Raw genomic sequence first — 22,072 nt, forward strand, 5'->3', positions numbered from 1 at the left:
CTTCTTCTCACTACGGCCATTTTAATTGATAAATTATAATTTAAGACACCTGCCTTCATTTTTACAGCACTGCTAGAAAACCAGGCTGGTCTCTTCCTGGATTCAGTTAACCTTGTCTTACATTTTGAAATTCGAGCTGAGCTTCAATGATTTTGGTTTTAAATAATTTGCATGCAGGGCAAAGAGATACAGACCTCTTAAGCTTTCCTGTACATCTCTTTCTCAGTTTATTGGTCCACCATTAGAACCTCTAAGCATGCTTCCCTAGTTTCTTTTAAAAGTCAACAAAATCACCCTCAGTGGTTTTTTTTAACAATCCATCATATCCCTAGATGTATTTTACATTTAGGAATAAATGTTGCAACCCATAATTATTTTTATGGAGGCATCTAGTTTTCTTCTTGATATAAAAGCAATACTTCTCCCCTTCTTCCTCCCTTGCTAATTCTCTCCTTTCCACCATTTTAATTCTGTTCTTTTATACAAGCACTCTTACTGCCCCATGAGGACCAGGGACTTCTGGAATTGGCATATAAACAACTATATTTTGTACCACATTCTTTTTCAAATGTTGGCATGAATCTTTTTTTTTTTCATTTTTTGACTGAATACTTCCAACCACTTCCCAAGTCTGCTCTTATTCTTTTAGCATTTGTTAACACATCTTGATTCCTCCAAACCAGCTGCTTTCCCCCAAGGATTGTTTTAAAAGCTGTTTTGCCTACCTTTTTGTTCTACTTTAGTTCAAGTGATATCAGTCCTCCTCGTAAAAAGTTAGGTAGGAAACTTGACAAGATGAATACAAGAATTCTATTCTATGGTAGAGCTGCTTTAGCAGACACTTGAAAGTCTGGAAGTAAAAATCTCCAGCCAGCTCATTTTATCACATGGTAATTTAGGGAGGGTCCTTCCTAATTTTTTTCCCCTCTTCCCATCATGCACCTGTGGGCTATGCCGTCTCTTATCAGCTCATTCCCTAGGGCTAGGCGGTACTTTTTCCTCCCATTATTCCAAGGTTGTTCTTACACACCATTACAGTCCCAAATCATTCCCAGGTGTTTAACAAATCTAAAACTCTCCTAGGGATTACTGTCCCAGCCACGCACTGAGTCTCCTGGAATCTACTTGGCTCAGTGTGTGGAACAGGTAGCATTTCTTGACAATCCTAGATCTCAATCTGCTATTTGGTATTTAGCTTCCAGGACTGGTTATTTAATTAAGAATAGAGCTTGGAGGTCTTCTACAACTCCCTGCTCAAACACGACACCCTATACCGTTTCCAACAAGTGACTGTCTACAGCAGGGGTCCTCAAACTATGGCCTGCGGGCCGGATACGGCCCACCGAAGCCATTAATCCAGCCTGCGTGAGACGACAAGGCTGCCTTGCCCACATCACACCACCTACCTGAGGGCCCCACCCATCTTTTGTGCATCCTGTTCGTGGCCTTCCTGACCTCCAGAGAGAGAGGAAGAGAGAGGGAAGGAGTGGGACACACAAACACACACCCACACACCCTTCATACACAACCCAAGGCAGCCACATCCCTTGACTAACCTGCTTTCCACCCCTAGGAGCATAACAAAAGAAAGTTTAATTCGTGTGTATTGTTTGGACTGCTAAATTGGCCACGGCCACCCAGTCACATGACCACCGAGCCACGCCCACCCATCTGGTCCAGCCCCCCCAACAGTTTGAGAGACTGTGAACTGGCCCCCTGTTGAAAAAGTTTGAGGATCCCTGGTCTACAGTAATCTCTTCTTAAAAACCTCCAGTAATGAAGCACCCGCAACTTTTGAGGGCAAGTTGTTCCACTGGTTAATTGTCCTCTCTGTTAGGAAGTTTCTCCTTAATTCCAGGTTGCTTCTCTCCTTGATTAGTTTCCATCCATTGTTTCTTGTCCTGCCCTCTGGTGTTTTGGAGAATAAGTTGACCCCCCTCCTCCTCGTGGCAGCCCCTCAAATACTGGAATACTGCTATCATGTCACCCCTAATACTTTTTTTCTCTAGACTAGCCATACCTAAATCCTACAATCCTTCTTCATATGTTTTAGTCTCCAGGCCTTTAATCATCTTAATTGCTCTTCGCTGCACTTTTTCCAAAGTGCGGAGAAATGCTTCCCAGAGGGGCTGTGGTTTCACATGCTTCCTGCATCCTGCGGATGGGGCTTCGCTTGTTTGTGCAACCCAATTTCTGGTATGCCTCAGCCCTAACCCGCTGCATGGACCAGGGGCTGGGGACCCCTGTCCTAGAAGACCTGGATGGTTCAAATTCACAACCTCTCAGTCTCATCAGGGTTGACCTGAGCCTATTTCTCTTCATCCAAACCTATACAGCCCCCAGTCAATGGGACAAGAGTTTGATATTACTTAGTCAAGTCTAAGAGTTGAGATGTAAGATACCTGACCTCAAACGTATAGATGGCCTAACCCAATGACAATGATAAACAGGGGGAGAAAGTGTCAAGGTACCCCAAGTGTCAAGAATCTCTGCCTTGATCTCTTGACTTTGCCAACAGTGAATGGACTCAACTATTAGAGAAAAGAACAGAACCACCAGAACATTTTCTGGTGTCTGGCAGCCAAAAAAGTCAATGCAATCCTAAATTGCATTAACAGAGGGATACAATCAAGATCAAGTGAGGTACTAATACCACTCTATAAGGCCCTGGTAAGACCACACCTAGAATACTACAGCCAGTTTTGGTCATCACACTATAAAAAAGACGTTAAGGTCCTAGTAAAAGTGCGGAGAAGAACAACCAGGATGATTAGGGGACTGGAAACTAAAACACATGAAGAATGGTTACAGAAACTAGCCGTGGCTAGTCTAGTGAAGAGAAGGACCAGGGGAGACATGATAACAGTATCTCAATATTTGAGGGGCTGCCACAGAGACGAGGGGGTCAACCTATCTTCCAAAGTACCCGAAGGCCAGACAAGGAACAATGGATGGAAACTGATCAAGGGGAGATTCAACCTAGAAATAAGGATAAATTTTCTGACAGTGAGAACAATCAACCCATGGAACAGAAGTTGGCTTCGGAAGTTGTGGGAGCTTCATCACTGGAGCCTTTCAAGAAGAGATTGGACAGCCATTTGTCAGAAATGGTATAGGGTCTCCTGCTTGGGAGGGGGGTTGGACTAGATGATCTACAAGGTCCCTTCCAACGCAATCTGTTAAACTCCCCCTCCCCAATCCCCATAGACTGTCCAGAAGACTGCCATGGGTCAATGATCCGTTGCTGCCTCCATAATACTAAAGCTGCTCTTCTTTCAGGGATAAATGCACCCTTTCCAAGTTGAGAGATGATAATCAGAGTCCTCCAAAATTTGCTTTGTTTTCAAAATGCAAGCCAAGCATTTTATTTAAATGTATTTAATGTACGAGTCTGCAGCGAAGGGGAACGCAGTCACATTCCTGATCTATGATTTGAGCAGACAAGCCAAATGACAGATGCCGGACAAATTATTTTAAGTACAAGTATGTATGGAAATAGACTAGAATGTTATACACTTTTTGAAGCATCTAACGGTGGTGAGACTTAGCAAAGAGGAACACAAAGCAACATACCACTCAGATTTGCCCAGCAACCAATTTAAGAACAGATCTGTACAAGAGAAGATTGCACTGGAATAAATGCCAAAAGAAGGGAGAGGATTATAGGTTTATGAAGGCGCAATGGAAACACAGTTGTGCAGGTAGTCCACAACTTACAATCTCAGTTGAGCCCAAATTCAGCAAAATTTCAGTTGCTAAGTAAGGCGGTGGCTAAGTGAGTTTTGCCCATTTCCTGCTGTCAACTACCAAATCTTTCAAGTAAATAAATAACAATTGGAAACCCCGTTTCCCCATAATAGTAAAAAGTCACTGTTGTATCCTGTTTAAATCAATCTAAAGATGTCTCACCAGATGGCAGCACCTTGCTAATTGTAGCTCACATGCTAACATGCTCACCAGGACCATGCCTGATTAGAAGATGGAGGAAAATCTCTTAGGAGTACAAGAGCTCTTGTATCAGAAAGTCATGCAAACTATACAAAAGCAAGCATGGGTAAACTATTTCTGTATGGCAGCCCAAAAAAACCTACATAGGCATCTTTTGTGAAGCGCCCACAAAATCCGAGTTCAAACCACAGATGTTAAGGTTTGCACAGATCTATGTCGATGCGTGCCTCAAACTCTCAGGTTAACAGATATAAATCTAGGTGCTGGATGGATTTTTAGTTTAGAAAATCCTCTTTTGGTTTATTTTGGCGAGGCTTCTGTGGGAAGTTATCATCCAGCCCCCCTCCCAGAAAAATGAAATATCCTAGGAAATATTGAAAAGGCAGAATATTTCTCTGGATGTGAAAAGAAAGAAACATGTTTTAAAAGACAGAATAGTTGCCTGTAGCTTCCTGCCCATCCCCACTGTTAATGGGCCATTGAGAAGGCCAGGCTAGTCCACTTTACATAATAAAGACTTCTCCACTGAAGCTGCAGGGGGAAGAAATGTTGGAACTTTACTCAACTGACCACATGGCATCTGAGAACTCATCCATACCTGGATTCAAAACACAGCCTAGAGAGTTGCCCCTGCATGGCCCCATGGGAGTCTGACAACCAATCAGAATACATTTCTTACACAGGAACAGGAAACAGAGAGGTGGGACTGAACAGGTTATAAAAAGCCTAGCAAGCCCCTCCCTCAGCCCTTCTCTTCTTCTCCACCAACATTGAAGCATGTGATCACCTTTTCTGTTCAGGGCTCAAGCCATGTGGTCCTGTCCAACAATAAACCATCTTTCCAAGCAGCCTCCGTGTCCCCAGTGTCTTTTTCCCCACTTGGAGCTGAACCCAGAAGGACATTTCTTTCATCACTTCCAAAGTGTTTTTAATAGAAAAATAAAGAGGGTTGAGATAAGTAAGTATGATGCCTCTGACAACATTCAGAAGGCAGCAAGTGGATTCACCAAGGGCAACAAAGCTACCTCAAGCAGCAGAAGTAAACAAAGTAGACACGCTCAACCTCTCCCCAACAAACACACACCTACCTGCAATAAAATGATCATATCTGATTAATCTGTAGTCTTAAAAGGATTGTAGCAAGGCAGACTTTTTCCACTGGCATACACTCAATGAGTTGAGATAAAATTTATCGGACTTTGAATGCAGTCAGTATGCTTTTCATCTGAACTTCCTCTCCATCTGACAATTTAGTGCCTGTCAAACTGAGGACCTGTCCCTTACAACTGTTACTTCAAAAAGGAAATTGAAACAAATGATCTAAGTTTTTCATGTCACGCAAGTCACATTCCCCTCTCATCGTCTGATGAATCAAAGCTTCGGTAAAGTGGTCTCACATACACTGATTGCAAAAAAAATCCCAAACCTTTAATTCAGCGCAAAGACCCTGGTCAAGATGACAAGGATGAACCTGTCAATAAACCATTCCAAGCAGCTGGAGAAGTTTTGCATTTGGAAAACTCCTTGTTGATAAAGGGAGGATTTCCTGAGCAAAAAAAACAAAACAAAACCACAACCCAAAAACAAATAGGGACCCCTTTGTTTCTAACCAAGGTATTCAAGCAAAGAGCGGGGGGGGGGGGCAAGGGGAAGGGGAAGAAACACTATAGATGGATGGTAGGAAAAAGAGGAGGGGGTTGCCAGCTGAAGGGTAAACAAAAAAAGCAATTGTGCTCCATCCCTGATGTTAAATAAGAATGTTTTCAAAGGGGGAGGGAGGAACATCACGAAGTGGAGGGCAAGGCATGGAAGCAATTTGATGCCCCATTCTGAAACAAAATGGATTGAAAAGGAGCTTCCTTCCCTTCACTGGTGGTCTTCAGAGGGGCTTCCTCAAAGGATGTGATTTTCAGTGTGATGGATCGCCAGTGAATGATTTGCTTCTGGAAAAAAGCACGCTCATACTAGGACTTTATTTCAGGCATTGGGCCCTAAAATGTAATCCATAAAAATCACACGGGACAGAATTCAAGGTAATATAAGAAGCAATGGGTTGATGCATTAACAGAGGGATATAATCAAGATCAAGTGAGGTACTAATACCACTCTAAAAAGCCCTAGTAAGACCACACCTAGAGTACTGAATCTAGTTTGATCACTACACTATAAAAAAGATGTTGAGACTCTAGAAAAAGTGCAGAGAAGAGCAGCCAGGATGATTAAGGAACTAGAGACATATGAAGAATGGTTGCAGGAACTGGGCATGGCTAGTCTAGTGAAGAGAAGGACCAGGGAAGACATGATAGCAGTCTTCAATATTTGAAAGGCTGTCACAGAGAGGAATGGGGTCAAGCTGTTTTACAAAACACCTGAAGGCCGGACAAGGAATAATGGATGGAAACTGAACAAGGAGAGATTCAACCTAGAAACAAGGAGGAACTTTCTGACAGTGAGAATAATCAACTCACGGAACAAAAGTCGCCTTCAGAAGTTGTGGGACCTTCATCACTGGAAGCTTCTAAGAAGAGACTGGACTGCCATCTGTCAGAAATGGTGTTGGGTCTCCTGCTTGAGTGTGGGGTTGGACTACATGATCTACAAGGTCCCTTCCAACTCTGTTAAACTGTTAAAATCTGTTAATCTAATGCAATCAACCACGCCCCCTCAACCACAAGCAACACAGCTCAACTTTAGAAACAGGCTTGTACCAAGTACAATGAACACTGGCAGAGAGACCAGACTATTGAATTGGGAAGACCGCTCTTAAATCCTGCTTCAGGAAGTGACCTCAGGATGTCTATGCCTTTGGGGCGGGGGAGAGATATTGTCTGCAATTCTGGAAGACACGGCATATGTGAGCCATTTCCGAGCTGGTTAGATCTGCCACATGACAAAGGATGCCACCCAGACATTTTGTTCCCCTATCTCTTCCACCCACAAAGCAGACCTTTTTATACATAAAAAAGGAGGGAAATATTCAAAACTCTTTCCCATTTTATACGCCACGTGTATTTTTCTGTTTGGAAAGATAAACGCCGAGCTTTCCAAAATCTAGGTGCTAGATGGACTGTTAGTTTAGAAAAATCCTCTTTTGATTTATTTTGGCTAGACTTCCAAAGTGTTTTTAATAGAAAAATAAAGAGAGTTGAAATAAATAGGATAACATTAAGAAGGCACCAAGGGCAATGAAGCTACCTCAAGCAGCAGAAGTACAACGAAGTAGACACACTCATCCTCAACAAACACACACGTATCTGCAATAAAATGACAATAACTGACTAATCTGTAGTCTTAAAGCAGTGGTTCCCAAACTTGGCAACTTTAAGACTTGTGGACTTCAACTCCCAGAATTCTCTGACTCTAGCAGAGCTTGCTGGAGAATTCTGGGAGTTGAAGTCCACAAGTCTTAAAGTTGCCAAGTTTGGGAACCACTGTCTTAAAGGATTGTAGCAAGGCAGACTTTCTCAACTGGCATACACCCAATGAGTTGAGATAAAATATCTCCGAATCTGAACAATCATATCTAAAAGAAGCTTAGAAATGTTCTATGTTCTATCAACATTTCTCTGGCTTCAATCCACAAAAAATCAAAAATCTCCCAGACCATATCGACTACATCAGAGGTTGACACATCTCTTTTGATGAGAAAAGATAATTCCTCCACAGTGGAATGTGACAGGAACATAGTAAAAGGTAAAGGTTCCCCTCGCACATGCGTGCTAGTCGTTCCTGACTCTAGAGGGCAGAGTTCATCTCCGTTTCAAAGCCGAAGAGCCAGCGCTGTCCAAAGACATCTCCATGGTCATGTGGCTGGCGTGACTAAACACCGAAGGCGCATGGAACACTGTTACCTTCCCACCAAAGGTGGTCCCTATTTTTCTATTTGCATTTTTACATGCTTTCGAACTGCTAGGTTGGCAGAAGCTGGGAAAAGTAACGGGAGCTCACTCTGTTATGCGGCGCTAGGGATTCGAACCGCTGAACTGCCGACCTTTTTGATCGACAAGCTCAGCATCTTAGCCACTGAGCCACCATGTCCCAGGAACATAGGATGGTATATGAGCCGAGGTGGTGCAGTGGTTAGGGTGCAATACTGCAGGCCACTTCAGCTGACTGTTATCTGCAGTTCAGCGGTTCTAATCTCACCGGCTCAAGGTTGACTCAGCCTTCCATCCTTCCAAGGTGGGTGAAATGAGGACCCAGACTGTGGAGGTGATATGCTGACTCTGTAAACCACTTAGAGAGGGCTGAAAGCCCTATGAAGCGGTATATAAGTCTAACTGCTATTGCTACTGCTATTGCTATTAAAAATGTTTTGAAGAATTCAAGTATACCAACATTAAGAATCCAAATACACTCACATTGTATATTCAGATAATTGTTACGTAAATGTCGCTCACCCAAACACCAAAACTCTTGACATTAACATTTAAAATTAAGGGCATCAAGCTTGAATTAATCACCTCCGCCCATTGCCTAACATGAATAGAGGAATTTCTAGAGAATGGGGGGACCATCAGCCACCAGCCATAAATAGCAACACATGACAAGTGAGTGGAAATATTTTTACTTTTATTTTTGCTGGAAGACTGTCAAAATCCCTGCCACTTAATCATGCTGAAGACCAAGATATTAAGAGGGGGGGGGAGAGAAAAGGATTTATTTTAAAAAACGCATATCTCATCAGGATTCGAGGCCTGGAAGGCAAGTCATGCCATCGGCAAAACATTGAGAAGGAAGAAAATAAACACAGCCATCTTGGCCTGCAGACAAGCCTTTCAGAATTGAAAAGCAGAAGCTAATTTAAATGAAAACTCTTCCTGAGTCAGCCTTGTCCATTTTTGATTGCAAAGGACACCCACTGAGCACCATAGTTCTTTTTCCAGCTGTATCCTGTCCCGGCTAAAGTAAGTTGCATCCTGCAATTCAGAAGGTCAGCAGAGCAGCTGAAGCAGTGGCTGGGGGAGGTGGGGGTGTGTGTGGACAAGTGTATTGAAAGACAAAGCGGGGGGGGGGGGAGGGAAACAGAGATCTCAATGCCACCTCCTCCTTTCTTCTATTTTTATCAATGCTAATAGATGTTAAGAAGTCCACTAACCGTGTGCACATCCTACTATTAAAAAGAATATGAAAGAAAGTTGATGTGTCTCAAAAATTATAACTTGAAGTCACCTGTGAAGAAGCTCCCCCATCCTCACCTCGAGAGGATCCTTCTAAGTCTGGGATGGTGAACCTATGGCATGCTTCAGGAAGCCTTCTGAAAGTCCCTGAAGCCTCCGGAGGGCTTAAACCGGCCCTACGAGCAAAATGGAAGTCTGTTCCCAAACTTCCGGTTTGCCCATAGGGCCGGTTTTCTGCACTCCAGAGACTTCAGGAAAGCTCCTGAAGCCTCCAGAGAGCCTCCAGGAGGGCAGGGGGGTGCAGAGGAAGCTGTTTTTGCCCTCCACAGGCTTCTATAAAGCCTCTGGAGCCTGGGGAGGGCAAAAAAAGCATGCAAAAAATGCGGGGGGGGGGTTAGCCTGTCATATGTGCAGGCGCACTGTGGGGGGGGGGTCGTGCATTGCATTATGGGTACAGCCACCCACGCACACACACCCTGAGCTCCCCCCGCTTATGGCACACGAGCCAAAAAAGATTCGCCATTTCTAAGTTATCCCTTCTTCTTCTTCTTAATTTTTGTCCATAATATTTTTATTCTGAATACAAATAATACAAACATAATACATATACATCTAAATACAAATATTACAGTGCACAGATATACACACACAGATTAAGTTATATGTCTTCTAAGAAACACGGGTACCATCTCTAAAAAACAGCATGGGAATTAGGTGGTGGTTTGTTTGTTTTTTACATCCATGCAACTGTATAAAGGTTTGAGGGACAGTATTTCTACTACAGCGACTCTAATAGCCGGCACAATCTTAATTTCTTCAGCCGTTTCTTGGTCTGTCGTCCTCCCCAATGGAGAAATCTTTTCTTCCCCTCTCAATGGAAGAAAATTAACTTAATTCTAGGACTAGATTTATACAAGAGAGATATTAGAAATACTGGGCAAGGTCAGGCCGGGGATTTTTAATTTATTTATTTATTTGTTTTATGTATCTTGTCTTTTATTATTTTTACAACTAATTCAAGGTGATGAACACATCCAACCCAGCCTCCTCCTCCCGTTTTCACCATGACAACCCTTTGAAGCGAGTTGGGCTGAGAGAGAGAAATGGGCCCAAGGTCAGCCAGCTGTCTTCCATGATTGTGGGACTAGAACTTATGGTCTTCTGCTGATTGGCCCAAGGTCAGCCAGCTGTCTTTTATAACTTAGATGCGACTAGAATTCACAGTCTCCATGTTTATAGCCTGGTGCCTTAAACACTAAACCGATGATGGTGAACCTATGGCACGCGTGCCAGAGGTGGCATGCAAAGCTGTCCCTACTGGTACACACACTGTTGCCACAGGTCAGATCTCCGCGCATGAGCTTCTGTTTCCTGCAAACAATGAAACAGAAGCTCACGAAGGAAAAATATCTTACCTCTTGCCAAGCTGCCGGTGTTGGGATGCCCTGCCTTCCACCGGCCAGCTGGTCTTCAGGTCTCTGCTGCGCATTCATGCATGTGCACATTTGCACACGTCCATGCATGCATTTGCATATGCACATGCACATGTTTGCAGGCGCCCCTAGGCACCTTTCAGTTTGGGCATGCAGTTTGGGCACTCGGTGTCTAAAAAGGTTCACCATCATTGTACTAGACTAAACTGGCTTATAAATTTTGTAAATAAATGTACTGGACAAAAAGGTAACCAAAAGATGGGGAGAAAACGGTATCTTCTAGAATTATTGGTACATGTTTTAAAATGTTGTTTCCCTTATATACATGGAGGATTAGAAAATTTTGGTATTAAATATTATGGATGTTTAGCTAAAACAGGATATGAGGATTTAATGTTAATGGAGGATTTTATAAATAAGTAAATGAAATGCCAGCATGTGGTTATGTATTAAATCTTGGTATATTTTAGGATGAAGGACATTTAAATAACTATAGTCAAATAAAAGTGGAGGCATGATGATGGTAATATAATAAATATTTGAGTTAAGATATTTGAATTAATATGAATTATATTTGATGATGGTGGAAGAGATGCACAAAAGCCTTTTGTAACCAGCTGATACACTGTCTACAGTATGTAAAGAAGGAGGATTTGTATGTTTGTTTTGAAAATAAATAAAAAAATTCCAAAATAAATGTTCTTTCCCTAAGGGAAAGATACCTTCTGCAATTACAAGTGAATTAAACCTTCCTCCACCTGCTTTGTCTACAGTTTTCTTAGCAGTAGGCCTAGCTATGGCAGTACCTAAATGAAACTGGATGAGCTCAAAAAGAACTAAGCATGGTTAAATCTGGTAAGTAGTTGGATGGGAGCCTAAATCCCTGTACTATATACTATACTAGCTGGATACCCGTGCTTTGCTATGAAACCATGTGATTGGGCCAGCTCGCAGGCTGGGTGAGTCAGGCACTGGCCATGTTCATACAAAGCAACTGGCAGCTGGAACAGAGTTCCTTTCAGGTGGGGAGGGAGAGTAGAATGTCTAACTCCTTAGCATCAGAGCATGTTAATATCATACTGTATAACGAATACTGATGATCTGATGGTCATTTCAAAAAATTCTTTGTTAGCAAGCACCTAGAAGCCAAGAGGAACATACATGCTGAATTTCAACTTCGTAGATTTTACAGTTCTGGAGATTTCGTGATGAATGAGTGGTATTTGGCTTTATAGACAAAAGATTAGGATGGCAGATAAATTAATGGCAAATTGCTTCCATACATTTTTCCCCAAAAAATGCCAAATTGATTTGTCCATAAAGCCACCAGAACTTAAAATTCACTCATAGGAAATGGATCCTTTTATCTTGGAGGTAGAATACAGTATGCCAAGAGTTATATTTCAATTCTTTTCCCTTTTTTTCCTGAAGATTACATGGTCAAGGCATTTTCCTGCCTTCTTCTCTTCTGAAAATCACTCTTTTCTTTTTTTAAAAAAACATTCTGATGGCCAAAAGGTTGGGAGCTACTTATCTTCCTCTCCGCATTTAAAATCAAACAGCAACATTACTGAACTGAAGAGGTATTTCAAAAGGATTAGGCTGCAAACATAATAATGGAACTTGATTGTTCTCACTAGTCTTTCCCCTTCTCAAGAATGCACCGTTATTTTTCTCCCTATTTTGCAAGAATGATTAGTGTAGATCATTGTAAGGTGTAGATAAAGGTTCTCCTCACACATATGTGCTAGTCATTCCCAACTCTAGGGGGTGGTGCTCATCTCCATTTCAAAACTGAAGAGCCAGTGCTATCCAAAGACATCTCCGTGGTCATGTGACCGGCATGACTAAATGCCGAAGGCTCACAGAACGCTGTTACCTTCTCACCAAAGGAGGTTCTTATTTTTCTACTTGCATCTTTTACGTGCTTTCAAACTGCTAGGTTGGCAGAAACAAGGACAAGTAACGGGAGCTCACTCCATTACGCTAGTGATTCGAACCACTGAACTGCCGACCTGGTTTGGCATTTTCCAAACCAAACAACTACTTACATTTACCTTTAAACTCATAAGAAGGACCTCCACTGTAGTTCTACAGGACTGGTTTATGAATCCCAATCCAACAATATTCAGTATTTTTTTTGTTTTTCCCCCCTCATGCCATCACTGTTGAACACACCATTCCCACAGTACTATGTTATGTCTAAGTATATTTTTCTATGGGGTATGGCTGTATTACTGTTATCCTTCTCATCTGATCCACTGCCTTCTCTTACTGGTATCATTATTATTATTACTTTGATATATGCTTATTATTACTTTTTTTGTTTTTCAGGAACATTGAGAGCTTATGCACAAAAGACAAATTCCTTATGTGTCTAATCACGCTTTACCAAATAAAGTATTCTATTCTATTCTATTCTATTCCATTCCATTCCTTTCCATTCGACTTTACTCTACTCCCCACTCCACTCTGTATTCTATTTTGTTCTGTTTTGTTCTGTTCTGTTCTATTCTATTCTATTCCATTCCTTTCCTTTCCATTCGACTTTACTCCACTCCCCACTCCACTCTGTATTCTATTCTGTTCTGTTCTTTTCTGTTCTGTTCTATTCTATTCCATTCCATTCCTTTCCATTCGACTTTACTCCACTCCCCACTTCACTCTGTATTCTATTCTGTTCTGTTCTTTTCTGTTCTGTTCTATTCTATTCCATTCCATTCCTTTCCATTCGACTTTACTCCACTTCCCACTCCACTCTGTATTCTATTTTGTTCTGTTTTGTTCTGTTCTATTCTATTCCTTTCCATTTGACTTTACTTCACTCCCCACTCAACTCTGTATTCTATTCTGTTCTGTTCTGTTCTATTCCATTCCATTCCTTTCCATTCAACTTTACTCCACTTCCCACTCCACCCTGTATTCTATTTTATTCTGTTCTGTTCTGTTCTGTCTTGTTCTGTTCTGTCTTGTTCTGTTCTATTCCATTCCATTCGACTTTACTCCACACTCTATTCTATTCTATTCTATTCTATTCCATTCCATTCCATTCCTTTCCATTCGACTTTACTCCACTCCCCACTCCACTCTGTATTCTATTTTGTTCTGTTTTGTTCTATCTATTCCATTCCATGCTATTCTAATAAGCTGAAGCAAAATCTGAATATAAAAATTTTGAACAAGCATTGGCAAGGAAAGAGGCAGTTTAGGCTAGGGGTTAAAGCACCATACTAGAAGTTCTAGTCTGAGTTCTAGTCCCACCTTAGGCACAGGCATGAAGCCAGCTGGATGGCTTTGAGTCACTCACTCAGCCTTAGGAAGCAGGCAAGGAGAAACCACTTCCGAAAATCTTGCCAAGAAAACTGCAGGGACTTGTTCAAGCAGTTGCCGGGAGTCAACATCGACTTGGAGGCCCACAAACACACACTCACACAATTTTCATAGAATGCTACCTAACCTTCTTTTGCTTCAAAAGGGTTTCTTTAACCGTTTCAACTCTTCCTGACTGGTGTAATGAAAAGTCATTAAAGGCATCCATTTAGAACTTATACCTCTTGCCTCTGGCCATGCAAACAGGGCACCAAATCTTCTTTTAAGCTGCCAGTTACCCAAAATCTTGCAGAATCATCTCAAGACAGCTCGATCAATTTTTGGGTTCCTTAAAGCAGCCTTCCCCAATTGGTGCTTTATAGATATAGTTACGCTGCAACCCTCATTATTCCCAAGGTGGTGACATTGCGTAAGATAAAAACAGTGGTATCTGCTCTGATTCAACCACAGTTTTAATATGCCACACATTTAATAGAGATTTATTTTTAAGCGTGTAAAATCATGCTTAATGGCATCATCATAACAGAGTCTGATGATCTAAGACCTTTCAGCAACACGAGCCAGAGGAAAGGACAAATATAATTTCCTGCCTTCTTTGCAGCTTCTTAGGTGAAAATTGAGAACAGATCTGGAAAAGAGTTCAAGAGACCTGGCTTAAAACGTTGGGTTTTCAAGGAAAAAAGAAGCATGCAAATGTCCTGTCTGATGGTGCAATTTTGCAGTGGGGTTTAGGATAGGATAGGATAGGATTAGGAATAGGAATAGGTATAGGAATAGGAAAAGAACAGAACAGAGTTGGAAGGGATCTTGGAGATCTTCTAGTCCAACCCCCTGCTTAGGCTACACCACTTCAGACAAATGGTTATCCAACATCTTCTTAAAAACTTCCAGTGTTGGAGCATTTACAACTTCTCGAGGCAGTATATTCCACTGATTGATTGTTTTAACTGTCAGGAAATTTCTCCTTGGTTCTAAGTTGCTTCTCTCCTTGATGAGTTTCCATCCATTGCTTTTTGTCCTACTCTCGTCTCGGGTGCTTTTGAGAATAGCCCGATTCCCTCTACCTTGTGGCAGCCCCTGAGATATTGGAAGAGTGCTATCATGTCTCTCCTAGTTCTTCTTTTCATTAAAATAGACATACCCAGTTCCTGCAACCGTTCTTCATATGTTTTGGCCTCCAGTCCCCTAATCATCCTGGTTGCTCTTCTCTGCACTCTTTCTAGAATCTCATCATCCTTTTTACATTGTGGCGACCAAAACTGAATGCAGTATGGCCTTACCAAGGCATTGTAACAAACAAGGCAGTTTATTAAGAGAGTACTAAGAAAAATGGCACACACCCTTCAGTTAATTAGGAACTACTGTGCACAAAGCAGCTTATTTTTTATGAGACATAAATCTGTGGGGAAGCCCAGATTCTGTAAAGATTTGCAGAAGCTTTTTACACAGAGTTTAAGGCTTCTGGGCCTGCATGTTCATCTTTTGCTGACCCCTCTGCCATATGAGAAGATACTGATGGGTACAATGGATCTTAAATAGATGATTATCCTTTCCTAACTAGAAATGGGACTAAAACAAAACAAAATCCACAATGTGCACTTTTCTATTATTTTCAGACCTCAAGATTTCCCTACCACATATGACAAACCAACTTCCCTTTAAAAAGACACAGTGCTCTAGATCAAATTGTAAGCTAAATTATCTGAATCTCATTTAAACCCAGTTCACACAACCCATTAAGCCATAATAGAGTTGGTCTGGTTTAAAATGAGCAGATTTGGTGAACCCAGTCACTGAGGACGGTAAACTCTCATTTAAAATCCAGCATTATGAGGGAATCCAGCCAACAGTCAATATTCTGAACAGGCTTTTATTTGTAGCCATAATTAAAAAGGACAGCATCACAAAACAATGACTAATTAAAATACAAAGAGCAAAAGAACACCAAAATATCTACTCCATCAACACAGATTTAAGGCTGCCAAGCTAGCCTTAAGATTTGGGTCAGTGCTTAGCATCCCGAACTAAAATTTCTGGCATTTGAAAATAAAATTTCCTTCTGAGATTCATTCTTTCTCTCTCTTTCTTGCATGTGCACATATACACATACACACACACACATGGATGCACACACACGCACACACCTACAGCAAGTTATTCTGGCAGTGGATGCTCCTGTTCCAGCCAGCCATAACCTCTTCAAGGACATTCCATTCCTGCCCACAACCTCCAGCCGGCATTGTGTTCTCATTGAGTCTTTGTAGTCTTCATACAGCTGATTTTTGGAAATGTGGAGGAATGATACTGTAAGCTCTTCAAGTCGGATGGGTATCAACTGCCGCCTTATGCTTTCTTGTGCTTCTCTGCTATGCAGTGACATATTGCCACGACCTTGGGGAATGAAGGGGGAAATGCTTGGGGAAACAAAAGTAACTGCTGAGCCTCCTTGAGACTCTGCCTCAAGGTCACACAGCTGGAAGGAGGAGGGAGCTGCATGCCAAACTGTAGTTAGGACGGACCGTTATGACTGACACCTGATTGGTTACCCTGGGGAAGGCAGTGAGAGAGCGTTTATGGGGGCAAAAGTAGAATTTATGGATTTTGGCTGGCGATTCCAAGTTCTGGCTATGAAATACTGCTGCAATACACTTGATTTCTGATATAAAATTATACCTTTCTCAACAAATGGAGCCAAGGATCATTTCTATTTAGAGGTTGAAGTTGTGGCAGATCCGACAACGGATTTCTTTCTTTTGTGCATGGATACATTAGTTTTGTCCTACCAGTGGACTGGAGCTCAAGAAAACTGACCTTGTTTTTTAGAAAATTATCAGTGCCTGCTTTGAAAACGATTCAGACCTCATGCAAACATAGCATCTCTCTGGCAGTCTGTCCTATTTTTCAAATTTCTGCATTATGTCCTCAAAAAGAATGTCATTGCAGAAATGATGGCAACTTTTCTCAGGCAAACACAGAATACTGAGAAGCATTGGGCTACTTTAATGAATTGCAGAGATGCTATGTTGGCAGGAAATCCCAAACATTTCTTCCTAATAATTTTTGATGCATGCGCTGCCCAATAATTTGATGCATTCTCAAGTTGCCTGCTGTAAGCTTCCTCTCCTACTGGGTACCCATGAAACAGAGAGGAGGAGGCGATGAGTGACATTATCAGCCAAAGCCACCGGTGCCAGCAGGTGAATATATCATCAATCAGAGTATGTTCACTAGGTATTAATGGTTGGAGAAGATCCAAGTTGGCTTCTGTTAAGGAATAAACACAGAATTACTTAACCCTGTATGGGAACTTCTTTGAAATCCCTTTGTTTTCTTTTCATTTCAAGTAGTAACAGGTTTAAATTACGCAGACATGTAAACTTGCTGGAGAAAAAAAAATGGAATTCACGCACCAAGGTTGTAAGCCATGGGTTGGATAGATCCCATTTAGTGAATAAATCATGCCAATGATTGGACTCATATACCATGCTACATCATAAACAATGGTTTCTAAGACACAATTACCTGGCTTCATCCAAGATGCTAAATGAAAGTCTGAGAATGATATACAGGTAGTCCTCACCTTATGACCACAATTGAGCCCCCTGAGCAAGACAGACAGTTAAGTGAGTTTTGGCCCATATTACCACCTTTCGTGCCACTGTTTTTTAAGTGAATCACTGCAGTTGTTAAGTTAGTAACATGGTTGTTAAGTGAATCTGGCTTCCCCATTGACTTTGCTTATCACAAAAGGGGATCACATGACCCTGGGGCACTGCAACCGTCATAAACATGAGTCATTTGCCAAGCATCTGAATTTTGATCATGTGATGCCGCAGGAGAAGCTGCAACGGTTGTAAGTGTGCGAAATGGTCATAGGTCACTTTTTTCAGTGCTGTTATAATTTCTAATTAAAGAATCAACATGGAATTTCTTAACTCTGTATAGAATAGAATAGAATTCTTTATTGGCCGTGTGGCTGGACACGCAAGGAATTTGTCTTTGGTGCGTATGCTCTCAGTGTACATAAAAAGACAAGATACATTGGTCAAGGGACTTTTTTGAAATCCCTGGGTTTTTTTTACTTCAAGTAGTACACAAACTGTTTTAAGTCAAGGATGTTAGAATATTCATGACTGGGAGAGACATGATAACAAAGTCAGCCAATGAATAGGCACAGCAATTATGTCAGCCAACGGGAGTGTAAACAGATCTGAGTCTGTGCTGAGAATTGAGACTGAAACTCTCTGTCTGCTCTGAACTCTGAAATGAAACTAACTGCTCTCCTGCTTGTGTTCTGCTTGAAACTTCTACCACATTGAAAGAACCTACTATTGGTATTGTACATTTATTATTGATGTCATTATGTATATGAAGAAGTTAATGAAGCCAGTTGAATCAGTTGTGTGTGTGTGTGCTTTCTGGATTTGATTTTTCTGCAATCAACGCTGAAAAAGGACTACCTGTATTAATTTTCTTCCCCCACCCCCACACACACCCCTCCAATCCCTCGCACATGTATATATAACTTACTGTGTCTGCATGAAGCAGCATGCAGGCTTCAGCAAATTCTGCCAGATCCCAAGAATGGGGCACCAAGAGTCACGGCAACTCAAGGATGAGTTCTGTGGGAAGAATAAAAGAAAGGAAAACTTTTTTAACAATATGTAAGGAAAATGCATTCAGGGAAGTAGATTCGATCCTTCTGAAGCAGTGAAAAAACTCTCGACTGGGCTGCACCAATTCAGAGCATAACTAAGATTCCACACAAAGAGGTATGTGCCTTCTTAACAGGCTAATTATTTGCATGAATGGGATGTTTTTAGGAGGGATATATTCTTTGGGACCTCCCATGCTGGGGAGAGAGTGTTAGAATCCAGACATCAGTTTAAGCCGGGGGGGGGGGGGGTTTGTCTCCAATCTTGACAACTTTATGCCTGTCGGGCTTCAACTCCCAGAATGCTGGCTGGGGAATTTTGGGAGTTGAAGTCCGCCAGACTTAAAATTGCCATGGTTGGATACCCCTGGCTTAAGCAGTATAGGGCAGGAGACCCTAACCCCCAGTCTATGGATTGGAACCTGTCCACGCCATGCCAAAAACCAGGCCATGCAAACAAGGGAAGCCCCACCTGCGAGATTCAGGCAGCATACGAAGCAGTAGTGGGTTCCGGATTCCATTACGGCCACAACATCACCGTGGCGTCAAATGACACTTCCGTAAGCCTCCACGACGCTCCAGCGTCGCGCAGGCAATGTATGTGCCATGTGCCATGCGCATGCACGGAAGCACCGACAGCTTTAAAACACAGTAAGGAGCGTGGGCAGGCCCTCCGGAGCACCAGAACGGAACAGTACCCGGGCTCCGGGCAGGCTCCGGTATGCCTGTACCAGAGCGTACAGCCTGCAACCCACCGTTACAAAACCACGCCCCCTCTGGTCCGCGGAAAAACCTCTCTCCACAGAATGGGCCCCTGGTGCCCAAAAGTATGGGGGCCATTGGTATAGGGGAGAAAAACTAAATTGCCATTGAGAACAAAAGATTAGCCGATTTGGCATCAGTGACAGTTTCATTAACAGAAGAAAAAGACTAGAATTGGTCTGGTTTACATCCCGGCCTTCCTTCCCTCCAGATGCACAGGCTATCCTACAGAGATAAAATCCTACTTTATTGATGCAAGAGAAGTAGGTTTGGTCAAAGAGTGGCAGGAAACAAAACTGTGAGCCTCATATCTGATGAGAAAGCTCTTCCAACAATCATCATCTTCTTCTTTTAACGACCCCTTGTGGGGTGGAGTCTGGGCAACTGAATGGAGCTGAGTGTTTACTGGCCGGATGCCCTTCCTGTCTCCAATCCGGAGTTATATTCAGCAGTTATATTCCCAAAGTGCCCAGAGAGAGAAATATCTGCCTCTGCCTAGGATCGAACTCACAGCCTTTCCTGATTGTGAGGCAAGAGCTCCACCTTTAGGCCACCACACCACTCACCCAGTCTCCCAACCATCCCCAGTCCAAATTCATCACTTTCCACAAGTTGATGCCATGGTAACAATTTGGATCTACTTTTAAACAAGGATTTGTGTGTCATGCACTGAGTCTTAGAACACAATTTGGATAGAGAATTCTTCATTTAATAGCAACTAAGGTTTACTTATTCTGAAAGCCATAATATCTACACATTGAGCAGAAAACACCTGGATTAGGAAAATTTGAGAAGCCAGGCATGGATTTAAGCAATGATTAACTAAAGCTTTTGTTAACTAGTATGGTTAGCTAAGTTTCAGTTAACTAAAATAAAAAGATTTACTTGAGAAGAACAAGGTATAACATACTTGATAAGAAGACTTCGATTTTGCAGTCCACTCCCTAATTTATGCCTTTACATTAGAACTACGCCAACTCTAAGTACTTCACCTCCATTAAGTTATTTGTGTAAGATGCAGACAAAATCCAGGACATTAGCACTAGCAATCTCTAACAAACATACATGCCCCAAGGGGGATTTATTAGGGAAAGCTTATAAGCTATTAGCAATTTGGCAGAGATGGAAGCAGCAGTTATTATTCCCATATCTCTCGCCAAGAAAGCAAATTCAGGTGGCAAGCAGTATGTGTCTCCATGCGGTGCTTGAATTTATCACAACGTCCACGCAACTGAAATTCTGCTCCCAGAGAACCGGAATTTTGTGTCCTGTTCTAAATTACGTAAATCTGTCGTGCCAAATTAGTGTGGATTTATTTATTTTGGCTTTAACAGTCCTGGCTGGAGTGGGTTGAGGACAAAGAGCAACTATGTGTGGAACTGAAGCCTAGGAAATATTAGTCAATATTTATTATAGTTATTTTGCATTCAACAACCTTTGCCTGTTATTAGCAATTATTAATTAGCAAGATGTACTTTAGTTTGATATGCACTTATATCTAAGAACAGGCCAGAGAAAGCAACAGCTTTACAATATACCCAACATCAACAATAAACAATATAGAGCCGAGATGGCACAGTGGTCAGTACTCAGCTGACTTCTAGCTGCAGTTTGCTTACATTGGTATAACATTTTCTGAAGCTTTTCTGGTCTAATTTTTATTGCACTTGGCTGGGCGACTAACTGATTAAAGCTGTTATGTACATTCAAGTTATCATCATATGAGCCAAGATGGCGCAGTGGTTAGAGTGCAGTACTGCAGGCTACTTCTGCTGACTACTGGCTGCCTGCAATTTGGCAGTTCAAATCTCCCTCCTCCCTCCCTCCCTCCTTCTGAGATGTTGACCTGAGACCAAAGGAAGACATTTAAACCATTACAAAGCTATCAGATTTTTTTTTCTTAACTAATGTAGGGCTAGTATTAGATTAACCAACCTACAGACTTTAAGATATTATTTACGGAGAAGTCTTCTGGATCTGCTGCAGTTGTATTGTGTTTTACATTGGTATTACATTTTCTGAAGCTTTTCTGGTCTAATTTTTATTGCACTTGGCTGGGCGACTAACTGATTAAAGCTGTTATGTGCATTCAAGTTATCATCATATGAGCCAAGGTGGCGCAGTGGTTAGAGTGCAAGACTGAAGGCTACTTCTGCTGACTACTGGCTGCCTGCAATTTGGCAGTTCAAATCTCACCAGGCTCAAGGTTGACTCAGCCTTCTCTCCTTCTGAGATGGGTAAGATGAGGATCCAGATTGTTGGGGGCAAGAGGCTGACTCTGTAAACCACTTAGAGAGGGCTGTAAAAGCACTATGAAGCGGTATATAAGTCTAAGTGCTATTGCTGTATAATAATAACAATTTAAAACATTAGCCAACACTAGGTAGCCAATACCAAGTGCTGTCATTGGGGAGGGGGGGAAATCTGGGTAAAAAAAGTAGGAATTTTGGAAGGGATTCACCTGGTATCCCTCCTAAAATGGTCAAACATAATGCTTCTGCCAATGATCATCAAAAGAAACCATAAAAAGGAGAATGCTTAGAGGTCACAGGTAGCCCTTACTTTGCCTACATGTGGTCTTCATGCAGACTATGGTTTCTTTCACAGAAGGACATTTCCTTCATGCAATTCCTATCCTGGGAGTAAACTGAGCTTTTAAGAAAAAGGTAACCAATATCCGACATCACCTTTACTGGTCCTGTTGAATTTGGGCTACCTCACCCATCGCATGCAATTATAATTCAATCCTCCAAGACAAAAAGTTCCAGAGAACAAAGGGCATTTCCCCAGCTTTTATTTTAGTCCACGAAACCAGAAATTTCCCC

The 22,072-nt window shown here is 41.9% G+C and overlaps 1 protein-coding gene across 6 annotated transcripts in view; it reads right to left on the bottom strand.

Annotated features, from left to right (window-relative positions):
• The window catches only part of AKAP13 (A-kinase anchoring protein 13), a 290,352-nt gene that overhangs the window by 193,412 nt on the left and 74,868 nt on the right, over positions 1-22,072 (bottom strand). For all 6 annotated transcript variants that reach the window (XM_087704310.1, XM_087704313.1, XM_087704311.1 and 3 more), the window contains exon 2: positions 18,362-18,453. The gene's annotated coding sequence lies outside the window, so the exon portion shown is untranslated. The remainder of the gene's footprint in view (positions 1-18,361; positions 18,454-22,072) is intronic.

The sequence above is a fragment of the Thamnophis sirtalis genome, unplaced genomic scaffold, assembly GCF_051295495.1.
Source record: "Thamnophis sirtalis isolate CommonGarterSnake01/CBP01778 unplaced genomic scaffold, rThaSir2_p1.2 scaffold_2, whole genome shotgun sequence".
In the NCBI taxonomy this organism is placed as follows: domain Eukaryota; kingdom Metazoa; phylum Chordata; class Lepidosauria; order Squamata; family Natricidae; genus Thamnophis; species Thamnophis sirtalis.